The sequence below is a fragment of the Palaemon carinicauda genome, chromosome 16 (genome assembly GCF_036898095.1).
Source record: "Palaemon carinicauda isolate YSFRI2023 chromosome 16, ASM3689809v2, whole genome shotgun sequence".
Lineage (NCBI taxonomy): Eukaryota > Metazoa > Arthropoda > Malacostraca > Decapoda > Palaemonidae > Palaemon > Palaemon carinicauda.
The window spans coordinates 21637915-21651161 of NC_090740.1; the positions used below are offsets into that span (position 1 = coordinate 21637915).

Consider the following 13247-nt stretch of genomic DNA (forward strand, 5'->3'; position numbering starts at 1 on the left):
CACTGTAACCCAGATTGCTGACTTCCTGTTATATCTAAGGAAAGTAAGATCCCTTTCAGCTCCTACGATCAAGGGTTACAGAAGTATGTTGGCAGCGGTTTTCCGCCACAGAGGCTTGGATCTTTCCACCAACAAAGATCTACAGGACCTCCCTAGGTCTTTTGAGACCTCAAAGGAACGTCGGTTGTCCACTCCAGGCTGGAATCTAGACGTGGTCCTAAGGTTCCTTATGTCATCAAGATTTGAACCTCTCCAATCAGCCTCTTTTTAGGACCTCACATTAAAAACTCTTTTCCTCGTGTGCTTGACAACAGCTAAAAGAGTAAGTGAGATCCACGCCTTCAGCAGGATCATTGTTTTCACATCTGAAACTGCTACATGTTCCTTGCAGCTCGGTTTTTGCTAAACGAGCTTCCTTCACGTCCTTGGCCTAAGTCGTTCGAGATCCCAAGCCTGTCCAACTTGGTGGGGAATGAACTGGAGAGAGTACTTTGCCCAGTTAGAGCTCTTAGGTACTATCTAAAAAGGTCTTAACCTTTACAAGGACAATCAGAAGCCTTATAGTGTGCTATCAAGAAACCTTCTTTTCCAAGTTCTAAGAACTCAGTTTCTTACTATTCAGGCTTCTGATTAGAGAAACACATTCTCATCTGAAGGAAGAAGACCTTGCTTTGCTGAAGGTAAGGACACATGAAGTGGGAGCTGTGGCTACTTCAGTGGCCTTCAAACAGAGCCATTCTCTGCAGAGTGTTATGGATGCAACCTATTGGAGAAGCAAGTCAGTGTTCGCATCATTCTATCTCAAAGATGTCCAGTCTCTTTACGAGTACTGCTACACCCTGGGACCATTCGTAGCAACGAATGCAGTAGTAGGCGAGGGCTCAGCCACTACATTCCCATAATCCCATAACCTTTTAACCTTTCTCTTGAATACTTTTTATGGGTTGTACGGTCGGCTAAGAAGCCTTCCACATCCTTGTTGATTTGGCGGGTGGTCAATTCTTTCTTGAGAAGCGCCGAGGTTAAAGGTTGTGATGAGGTCCTTTAGTATGGGTTGCAGCCCTGTATACTTTAGCACCTTTGAGTTGATTCAGCCTTCCAAGAGGAACGCTGCGCTCAGTAAGGAAGACGATCTTATTAAAGGCAGAGTAACGGTTCAAGTCGACTTCCTTACCAGGTACTTATTATTTCATTGTTATTGTGGATAACTGATTATATGAAATACGGGATACTTAGCTATCCTTTAGTCTTGTACACTGGTTTTTCACCCACCCCCCTGGGTGTGAATCAGCTACATGATTATCGGGTAAGTTTAATATTGAAAAATGTTATTTTCATTAGTAAAATAAATTTTTGAATATACTTACCCGATAATCATGATTTAATTGACCCACCCTTCCTCCCCATAGAGAACCAGTGGACCGAGGAAAAAGTGAGGTGGCGTCAACAACAAGTACTGTAGTACCTGGCCACAGGTGGCGCTTGTGAGTACACCCCCTTCTAGTATAGTGATAGCTGGCGTATCCCTCCCGTAGAATTCTGTCGGGCAACGGAGTTGACAGCTACATGATTATCGGGTAAGTATATTCAAAAATTTATTTTACTAATGAAAATAACATTTTTCAAATTTTATATCCTCCCCTGACACTTAATATTAAGACCTGGGATTACTACCCTATATAGACCTGATGTAGACCACCAATAAAATAGTTTTTTTTTTCTAAAAGTAATTTTTTTTTGCTAGATATGAATTTTTTCATTATGGTAAAAAAATAAACCCCATAAATCAGGAAAATAATTGGAAAAGGGGCTCAATTTAATTGTTTTATAATATCTTTGTAAGTTATAAACCATATTTCAACACTATCTTTAAAACTAAGGGAGAAGATAGAATTTGAAGGTCAATAACTATAGATTTGAAATACGGGCGTTGAAAGTTTTTCTTAGTATTTTTACTAAGACATAATTAATGAATCATGATTATAATGAATTTTTATCCTTTTTTTAATATTAATAAATCATTACGTCAGATGATAGACTGTTAGTTGAGGAGATATTGGAAGAGGGAATAAGGGAACCATATGGGGAATGCTGGGGGGGGGGGGGAATGCAAAAAATAAATTGGAATTGAAGTAAGAAAGCATATAAAACAAGAACTCATGAAATTAATGAAAAGTAATGTGACATACAAAATTAGAAGAAAAAAAAGAGAAGAGAAAGCAGAAATGACCAAGGTAAAGTTTGTAGGCTAAGTAGTAATTGCAGAAGAGATTATATAGGTGAACTTAACACTAAGGAAGCTATAACAGAAATGAAGATAATGGTAAAAAGGATATCTTAAAGATAACCGCCCTTGTACCATGGAAGGTAACTAATAACAATGAACTTAATGCAGATTGCAGTTTTGCACCCTCACATCTATAATCTCGTAGTGTGCCCATAAAGTGGCAATAGTAGTTACAACTACTTAATATATATATATATATATATATATATATATATATATATATATATATATATATATATATATGTATATATATGTATATATATATATATATATATATGCATATATATACATATATATATATATATATATATATATATATATATATATATATATATATATATATATATATATATATGAGAGAGAGAGAGAGAGAGAGAGAGAGAGAGAGAGAGAGAGAGAGAGAGAGAGAGAGAGAGAGAGAGAGAGAGAGATCATATTTAAACGCAATTTCCAGATTTCGAGGGATGCTCCTAACTTAATAATAAAAATTTCTTCTTCTTTGAGAGACAGAGAGACAGAGTTATAGTGTACTGTGTTGTTGTGGAATGAACTGGGCAATAAGAAACCTAAAAAGATTGAACTGTTGAGAAAGAAGGAATAGAGAAAAGAAAAGAATATATTTATCAAATGTGGAAAAAAAGAGAGAAGAAAATAAAAGAATTAGAATAAAGAAGAAAACCAAGGAGGTGCCGATGGAAAGGCGAATCCCTTTGCCCAACAACTGAACTGAACTGAACTGAAAGTTCTCCCTTTGCATTAGACAGGCTATGGAAGTTAGGAATAAAAATATTCAAGCTTTGGTGTTTGTGTAAGAGTGAAATAATGATAATGAATTTGTAAATTGCAGCGCTTTGCAATACAGTAGTACTGTGCACTGTGGGTGACAAACAAGGAACCTGGAACATGGAACTGCAACCTCTACCAGATGTCCAGATCTTTGTCTCGGATTTTACCTCATGATTAGTAAGTACTCAGATAGAATTGTATGATTTGCTAATGAAATGTCTGTGTTTGTGTGCATTATAGGAGTTGGATTTGTTTGTCAATTTAGCTAATTTGACAAATATTGGTCTCGGTTATTGTGGCCCCATTAAATGTTCTATAGTACTGCCTCAGGCTAACTGTTGTACTGTACTTTATTGGTTAATTCAGGTAGTTTGTAGAACGTCAAATTCACCGCTAATTAATTCTTGTAGGAGTTTGTATGTTCGGTTTTAAGATAGGCCATATCTTTTATTAGGTGAAATGGTATTGAACTTCATTTCTCTATGACTGAACTGACACAGAATATGTCCGTCGTTCTACAAACGTTCTGTCAATCATAATCATCCTATTTTGGTATGGCATAAGCCAGTAACCTTCCCTGATAGAATATTGCAAACAGCCAACCCGTTGAGATACTACCGCTAGAGAGTTATTGGTTCCTTTGGCCAGACAGCACTGCATTGGATAAAATTATAGTTACGGACGGGGCAACAGGTCGAACAGAAGATACATGTTTTCCTGTAGTGAATAACGTGCTTTAACCGAATTTGACCTTCATTTCAATGGCAAACAAACAGAACAACTAGTTCGATTACTTCGTTCCCCACTACACACTATACTCAATTTTGTTTAATGAGGCGCATTTGCACAGACTCGCAGTGGTGCCCTATTAGCTTGGAAAGTTTCCTGATTGTTGATTGGTTAGAATTATCTTGTCCAACCAGTCAGCGATCAGGTAACTTCTCCGAGCTAAAAGGGCACCCCTGCGAGTCGGTGTAAATCTGCCTTACTAAAACGAATTGACTATAGCTAAAACTGGTATAATTGAAATGAAGCCAAATTCAGTGAAATTGCTTTATTCACTAGAGGAAAACATATTTTCTGTTCAAAATTCTTTACCCTAAATCTAATGGTTTTTGCTCCGCTTTGTGTTTGCTTCGGTTGAGGTTAGATAATTATTTCAGGTTTTTTTTTTTTCTTTTTTTTTTTTTTAGAAAATCTGAAGGTTGTTGGGTAAAATTATAGAACAATCCAGGCTATTATTACAGTTTCATCCATTATGGGAAATCTATTATAATAATATATTTCCCGAGTAAAGCAAGTCTTTTGTAGTATTTCTGTAAAATATTATCTGTCGCAAATGCCTAGTTCTTTACATATCGACGATCAAACTCACGCTACTCATGTCTTCCTCCTAGATTTTTTCTAAGTCTGTTGTTATTGTTGACTGTGACTTGTATTTGCTTAAATGAGCCCTGTAACCACTATAATCCGCTGACAAACTAGTCCACAATGAAGTTTTACACGTTTGGCCAATCACAGCGCCTGTCCACTATGACGTCATACATGTTTGGCCAATCACAGCGCGACAATACAACAGCGCGACAATACAACAGCGCGACAATACATTATCTTCCCAGGCATTTCACTTCGTTCTTAGACATGGAGACCATAGAAAGCAAGTCATCTCATGTTGCACAAGAAGTTGAAATTCCATCTTCTTGTCCTGACTGTTTCCTAACTTACAATGAATTTGTTGAAAAACTAGTGCATTTGTGCCAGAGACACAATTTAATTTTACAAAATAAAAATTGTCCTGCATGCCAAGGAACCTTCCCAACGGCTTCACGTTTTCCTCAAAGCAGCAGCACATCTTTATGAACCAACAGTTTAAGGTAAGCTTCATTAATTTGTAGAGTATATTATAATAGTGATAGTATAACGATGTATACAGCAGTACCATCACTTTGGATTTGGTTTGATGGATGTGTTAGGTAGTGGCTGTAAGGGGGGGGGGGGGTGTGGTCGCAGGGGCTAGGCCTAGGTAGGGGTACAGGGCCCTAGGTTAGGTGGTTGTATTAGGTTCGGTAGTGTCCCGATAATCACTGTGGCCTTAAGAGGGGGTCGCAGGGGGGGCAGAGCCCCCCCCCCGGTAGGCCTAGGTAGGGATACAGGGCCCCTATGCTAGGTTAGGTGGGTTTTCTTAGGTTCAGTAGTGCCCTGAAAATCCCTGTGGCCTTAAGGGGGGACGCAGGGGGGGGCGGAGGCCCCCCCCCCCCGCCCATAGGGCTAGATAGGGGTATAGGGGGAGGGGTGGTGGAAGGATAAGTATTCATTTATTGCAAATATCATTTGACGCCCCCCCCCCCACCCAAAACCCCGGTTCCCACCTGGTATCCCCCATAATTGTTGGGATGAAGTAGGGTCTTTCTGCATTCTGGGACAACTTGTTGTTTTAATTCCAGTTACATAGTAAATCTCTAAATCGGATGGTTTGCGGTCAAAATAAACGTTAAATTCGTTGGAACTACACTATTTCTGATGCAACAAATATATTTTTATTCCAGTTTCCCCATAATGGATGAAACTGTAAATTTACCCAATCCAGAACTATATTTCCAAGAGAAAAAAACAACTATTCCTACAGTAAATAATGTGCTTTCAACAAATTTGACCATTATTTCCAGTGCAAATAAGCCGTTCTACCGGTACGAAACCCCCCTTCCCGACGGACACGGGTGAGAACCTTGGACTTTTGGTGTGCAAAAAGGACAAAACGTCATAATTTAACACATCTGAGATTTTTAAAAGGCCACAGTCCCTAACAAATGCACCTAACCTAATCTAGTAGTTCCTAGGTCATAGACCTAACTGAAGGCAAGCCACCGGAGACCCCTTCCCAAGTTTCAAAAAATAATTTGGTTACCTCAGAACAGAGACTCCTCCAGTCAACACTTGTATTTGGAGAAATTTGGAGGCTTTTGATAACCATTTTATGATCCCAATTTTTGGTGAGCTAATGTTTTACAAATAGAATAAATTTCCAGAGTTCGACGTGGGCCTTATCAAGGTATGTTCCTTAATAAGAACGAACACCATAACCGCACCTACGTCTCTTTTTTTCAAGTCTTGGCAAACTTTACAGAAGAGTTACAGTAAAAAATATGCTGGTCTTCCCTAAAAGCTAAGTCAGAATTGCACTTGGAACACTAACCTTTGAGGGATAACACAATGAGCTTTTAAAAAATTATTCACGACACTAGGAGTACCGGGATACTCACCATGAAACGGGGCTCCATAACACACAACCACAACTACAAAGGAACTGAGGAATTTTCCTTTGAAAATGGGGCATGTGTCGCAGAACTACCTACGTCACACTCAAGCATACAAACATGCCCAAATATGGCAAACATCATCATATGGTATGGGAAGGAAGGAGGAGGAGCTACTTACAAAGGAACAAACAGGAGTAATTCCATTATCATCATCATCATCACATGCTAAGCTACAACCCTAGTTGGAAAAGCAAGATGCTATAAGCCCAGGGGCTCCACAAGGGGAAATACCCCAGTGAGGAAAGGAAACAAGGAAAAATAAAATATCTTAAGGACAGTAACATTAAAATAAATATTTCCTAAATAAACTATAAAACTTTAACTAAAAAGGAAGAGAAATAAGACAGAATAGTGTGCCTGAGTGTACCCGCAAGCAAGAGAACTCCAACCCAAGACAGTTGAAGACCATGGTACAGAGGCTATGGCACTACCCAAGACTAGTGAAACAATGGTTTGATTTTGGAGTGTCCTTCTCCTAGAAGAGCTGCATACCATATCTAAAGAGTCTTTTCTACCCTTATCTCGAGGAAACTGGCCACTGAACAATTACAGTGCAGGAGTTAACCCCTTGGGTGAAGAAGAACTGTTCGATAATCACAGTGTTGTCAGGTGTATGGGGTGTAGAAAGAAAGTGGAAGGATGGCTTGTGCGCAGGAAGCATAAAGTTGTTATCGTGCAACAAGCTATGCACGAACAGGAGCAGATAGTTAGCGGGGTGGTTGGGCTAGTAATTACCCTGCTCACTAACATACCTGGGCTGTAAACTCACTTTGCTTTTGGCTCAGGGGAAGAACGGACATTGCTGCTCTTCCCCCTCACCAATTATTGACTTGCCATTACTAACTAAACGCTTTGTTTTCTTTTACTTTTCAGTGTGTGCGTGTGTGCTCTCTTCTTGGCTGTCCTCATGCGGACCTGCCCAGGACCTGAAGGTCGCTCCTGTGGGACTTTCATATCGTCCGTTGTTACGGACCTACATCTGTTGTGTTGTGTCTGCCAGGGGTGGCGTTGTGACCAGGACATTACCTGCCTTGAATGCCGGGTAGTCTGCATCCCTGTGGGAGAAATTTGGGTGCCGGCGTAAGAAGTCCAAAAGGTATTCTTCGCCTTCGGGGTCTTCCTCAAAGTTAAAGAGAACCAAGGCTTCTTCTTCCACCCCTCTCCCCCCAAAGCTCCTGTTTGGTTGGTTTCTCCTGCAGAACCATTGAATAGAAGTGTAAACAAAGCAACTCTAGGTTAATATTGGGTTCTCAAGGGATGGTGCTGCTTTCCCTAGCAAAGCAGCTCGGCCCCTGCCCCCCCGAGTGAAAACTGTTCTTTTTCTGATGTTTTTGAGGTGTGGCCGTCCCTTGGTTTGACCGGCCCCCCTTCGAAGAAGGCACTTTTTGATCTCCCTCAACTCGGTGTGGAGAGGAAGTAAACACCAACTTCCTTGGAGATGCATCCCTTGTCATTGCTGAGTGTAGGCTTACGAGATCCTCAGGTGTCATCTGCTGTGTCTGCTTACGATTCCCGCCCTGCCTTTTCCGCCGCCTCTGTTGCCGTTGCCGAAGACTGAGCTTCCCCCCATCCTGAGCCGACTCTTCCGTCGGGGGCAGGCCAAATTCCGAGGCAGGTCTCTCCTGGGGGGCTTATCTATCTCGTCCTAGAGTGAGATCCCTCTTAGAGACCCCAAGTTCTTCTAGACATCTTCCTGTTCCTGCTGAGAGATCCTCCCCTTTGGAAGATATTGGCCGACCTCTCAGAGCTCGCAGGGTACGTGGTCCTCCTTTATGCATCAGACGTTCTCCTTTGCCTCCGGCTAAGAGACGTCTTTTTGTCACTCCTCCTTTGCCCATCGAATGATCCCCCTTAGAGGATCGTCACTCGCTAGGACCTCACCGCTCGCCCACCCCTCGTCACTCATTCCCGACCCTCGCCTGTTTTATCGGACCCTCCCCAGACTCGCCGTTCACCAGCCTTGAGGCATTCGCCTGTCCATCAGCACTATCCAACTTCTCGCCATCTGACAGCTATTCGTGGTTTGCCAGCTACTGTAGAATCTCCAGATTTTCCGACTGCTCATGGAGCTCCCACAGTTTGTGGTTCGTTGATTGTTCACAGTCCTCCAGCTTCTCGCCAACGGTTCGCCATTTGCCAGTTTCCCGTCGATCACCAGCTGCTTGTTATTCTCTGGCAGCTTGTCATTCACCAACGACTTGCCGATTTCCAACTAGTAAGCATTCAGTAGTTTCCTGTCATTCTCCAGCTGCTCATCGTTTCCCAGCTTCATAGCGTTCGCCAGCTCCACAGCGTTTGTCAGCTTCACGGCGTTTGTCAGCTCCACGGCGTTTGCCAGCTTCACGACGTTCCCCAGCTGCTCACCGATCTCCAGCACCTCGTCATTTGCCAGCTGCGCATCGTTCCCCAGCTGTGCTTAGTTCTCCTGTGACACACCATTGGTTAGTTTCTAGGCATTCGCCAGCCATCCGTCGTTTGTCAGACCGTAGGTGATCTCCTTCAGATCAGACAGTCTTCCTGACACTCTACTTATCGAGCTTCTTGTAGTTCGTCGAGTCATTGGCACTCACCAATTTGCTGTTCGCCAGCTCTTCATAGGGGTTCTTCCTCTCGTTCTCCATTCTGCAAGCGCTGATTGTCAGATGCAGATTGCCTTTCACCCTTAGAGTGTAAGTCTTCTGTTTCCCACAGATCTACCAGCAATCACCACTCTCCAGCCAGGGTATCAAGAACATCTCGCCAGAAGGATTACTTCTGACGATCTCTCCTTCAGGAAGAACCTACCTCTAGGGAACCCAACGAGCTGAAACAGGTAAGCCACTCGGTTCCGTTACCCTGTAAGGTGTAAACTTCAAAGCCGCAGATGTCACCTTCTTCACACCCTTCTGTCCGGCCATCAATTGATCCAGGTAGAAATGTCCTACCGTTTTAGAAACCCTCAGCTTTGATCCTCTCAGGGGACCTTCTGGGAAATGCCGCAGTGGGGAAAGAACCATGGTTCAAACCCCTGGTCAGAGAAGTCCACCAGGCCTTTGTGGGAGGTGTCCCACCTCTACAATCAACCATTACTCCTAGGATTCCGCTGGAAAAGTCATCCTTTCCTCCAACTAACCCATGGAGTAAATCTACAGTCCCCAATCCTCAGGAGCCCCTGGCATCTTCCATCTCTCCCCTTAAGAGGAAACGAGGAGTAACTGAACAGCAGGATTCATCCCGGATCAAGCTAACACTGGTATGGACTGCTAAGCGGAGACTCAGCATTGTTGTTCCCACTCCTCCGGGAGTAGGCCTCTCAAGCCAAGTCTCTCTTAGAGAAGAGTCTCTGGTGGGTTCTTTTCTTCCCTCTCCTATTGAGATAGTGCCACCGGAACTATGACCAGTCTCCAAACCCTTACGGGAGAACGTCTCTCCTCAGTAGGTGAGACATGGAGGGAAGATCGTTCAAGACCTTCACTCCTGTAGGAATTCTTTCTTCATCAGAAAGAGTTGAAGGATGCCAAAACTTTGCCCAAGTTTTGGGCAAGGGTATAAAGACCTGTGCAAGAAAGTCATAAATGATCATCTTCGAACACTGCAGGGGCATCAGCAACCAACACCCGTTGTGCAAGGGACGATGGGTGCTCTCCAAGGGGTCCTCAACGACTCCCTAGGCTTCTTCAGTCGACTCTTTCATGTAAAAAAGTCATCTGGAGGCTGGAGACCAGTCATCGACCTCTCAGCTCTGGACAAGTTTGTCAAACAAACTCCGTTCAGCATGGAGACGGCAGACATGTTCAGACAAGCGGTAAGACCACAGGACTTCATGTGTACACTGCACCTAAAGGACGCATACTTCCAGATCCCAATCCATCCGTCTTCAAGGAAGTATCTAAGGATCATCCTAGACAACAGGAGATAACAGTTCAAGGTGCTGTGCTTCAGTCTTTCCACAGCACCTCAGGTTTTAAGAGAGTTTTCACCCTAGTGTCATCTTGGGCTCACAGAATCAGCATCCGTCTCCTATGATATCTGGACAACTGGCTTATTCTAGCAGACTCGGTAGCAACCCTTCTTCAACAATGAGACAAACTTTTGAGGTTTTGCCAAGATCTGGAGATCATGGTAAACCTTGAGAAGTCATCACTGCTTCCCTCTCAGTGAATAGTGTACTTAGGTATGATCATAGACACCGATCAACAGAAAGTCTTCCCATCAGATGAAAGGGTAGTGAGGCTGAGGAAGGTAGCAAAACCATTCTTCAGATGAGAAGAACTCCTAGCCCAAAATTATCTCCTCGGGCACCTAGCATCCTTGGTTTGTCTAGTTCCCAACATTTGCCTCAGGATGCAATCTCTCCAATGGCGACTAAAGTCCAACTGAAATCAGTCCAACGATTCCTCGGACGTTCTAGTTCCTATGGGACTGGAAGAACAGATGGTGGGTGGCAGACGAGAATCTGCACAGGGGTGTCGACTTTCTCGTCCTTCCCCCGGACTAGATGCTCTTTTCAGGTGCATCAAAAGAAGGGTGGGGCCCCCGACATGCGGCACCACACAGCCTCAGGTCTATGGTCAGAGTCCGAAGAGTACCAAGACATAAATCTCCTAGAGATGAAGGCAGCCTTCTTAGCCCTTCAACAGTTTGTGGCAGGTCACTCAGTGGTGTTAATTAGCAACAACACCACGGTAGTGGTTTAAATCAACAAACAAGGCATTACCTTTTCGCAGTCCCTATCCCATCTAGCAATAGATACTGATGGGCAAAAAGACAACTTGGTGACCCTATCAGTATGCTTCATTATGGGCAAAAGGAATGCGCTCGCAGACAGCCTGAGCGGAGGGACTTGCGTTGTCATCTAGAGAGAAATTTTCTGTCTGTGTGATTTGGCTATAGCTCGACCGCTCGTTTGATTGACAGCAATCAACTACATGATTAACTGTTATGCCTTTTTCTTGCTAGAGAGTACGAGCTACTCTGGGGTTACCGTATGTAAGTGGATATACACGACCAACTCTCATGGGAATGAAAACAATGACAGGACAGGGTTCACCCAGATACAGACAGTTGCTTGCAATCGATTACTTATTTGAAAGTAATCAACTTGGAATGATTACTGGCTAAGTAACCTCTCTGCCCCTCGGGAACCCCGTGAGAAGTGACCTTTCTCTTGAGAGTCAAATGTTCCTTCTTCTCAATTGCATCCTCCAACCCTTGTGGTTGGTCAACAGCACCTCAGCGTTGCTGGCTGCCCTACTGGGTACCTGGGTGATCAGGTATCCCCGAGTCCATCTCAGATTCTGATGACTCGGAAAGGAAGACTAGTTTCTCCTGAAAGGGTTCTTGGTACAACTGGTCTTCTGCAGCCTTTCCCTCCGCTTTATGAGCGAAGGCCTTCTCTGGGAGTGCAGAGACTTCTCACCAACATCCCGTAGAATGCTTAACGATCAGGAGGGCTTTATCCATATAGCTTCAGCTCGTGGAAGCGTAACTCTACTCTTGGGATCAAGGAAGAACCTGCTGTTCTGCGTACGCGCCAGAGCACAACAACAACGCAACCTACTTTGCATCTGGGCGTGCAAACAATCTGCACACGTAGGAGAGATGAAGGTTGCTCACCAATCTCCTATGGGAGAAAGGAAGAGCAGGAATGTTTTCTCCTGGATGCATAAGTTACTTTAACTTACTTAATTCAAGGGCTGCTTTTCCGGTCCAGCACAGCAGGAGAACCCTACTCTCTACAGGACCTCCACAGTCATTTTATCATGTTTGTTCGAAAGCATTCAACATTTCACAAGGCATATTGCTCACTTACTGTTAAATCGTCACTATCTTCAATCATTTGGATGTCCCGGGGGAGCTTATTGTATAATCTCGGGGCCTCATATATAAAGGCTCTAGAGCCTACAGTAGACATATATGTAGGTTCCAATAGTTTGAAACCATATGTAACTATTCGCGTCTCGACACAATTTTTCGGCTCTTAGATAATTTGGACGACTGGTTCTGATAAATTGGTGGGTTATTGTACATATTTTAAACTCAATTCTCGCTTTAAGAGGTAGCCAGTGTAAATCAATCAGTATAGGAGTGATCCTTTCTCGAGGTGGGACACCTTTGAATGTTCTGTTCTTTCTTTACCAAGATACGACTTTTCTCACCTCAGTATTCAACTAAAAAAATTTTTTTCCAATACTTTTCCATTAGAAAGCTACCGTACCTCAGCGTGCAATAGAACTTCAGGCTTGAAATCCATTTCTTGGCACAGTGTAGCAGGTAAATGGTTGTTCAATGCATTTGACTTTATGAAGTTAACTGTTTTAACAATTGATTGCATAAGTTTTTAAATCTTTTGGCAGAGTTTTGAAGGTAATACTTGACACTTTGTAGTTTGAGTACAGTCACTCTATATTTTATTTAGATTTATATACACTGCCTCAGGTCAGAATGGGACAAGGTTTGGGAAAACCTACTGAATTATCTTAATCCACTGATATCAACCAAATCCCCATTAAAGTATTATCAAGTCTTTGCGAACCAAAGAAAATTACTTGCCGATCCCAGGGTTGAGAACCCCTGGCTTAGAGCCACCCGTTGAGATACTATCGCTAGAGAGTTATGGGGTCTTTTGACTGGCCAGACAGTACTACATTGGATCCATCTCTGGGTACGGTTCATTTTCCCTTTGCCTACACACACTGAATAGTCTGGCCTATTCTTTACATATTATCCTCTGTCCTCTTACACCTGACAACACAGATTACCAAATAATTCTTCTTCACTCAAGGAGTTAACTACTGCACTGTAATTGTTCAGTGGCTACTTTCCTCTTGGTAAGGGTAGAAGAGACACTTTAGCCATGGTAAGCAGCTCTTCTAGAA

The 13247-nt window shown here is 43.0% G+C and overlaps 1 protein-coding gene across 1 annotated transcript in view; it reads left to right on the forward strand.

Annotated features, from left to right (window-relative positions):
* The first annotated feature begins 2883 nt into the window (after positions 1-2883).
* LOC137654976 (facilitated trehalose transporter Tret1-like) overlaps positions 2884-13247 on the forward strand; it is a 125463-nt gene continuing 115099 nt past the window's right edge. The window contains exon 1 of the mRNA XM_068388876.1: positions 2884-3250. The gene's annotated coding sequence lies outside the window, so the exon portion shown is untranslated. The remainder of the gene's footprint in view (positions 3251-13247) is intronic.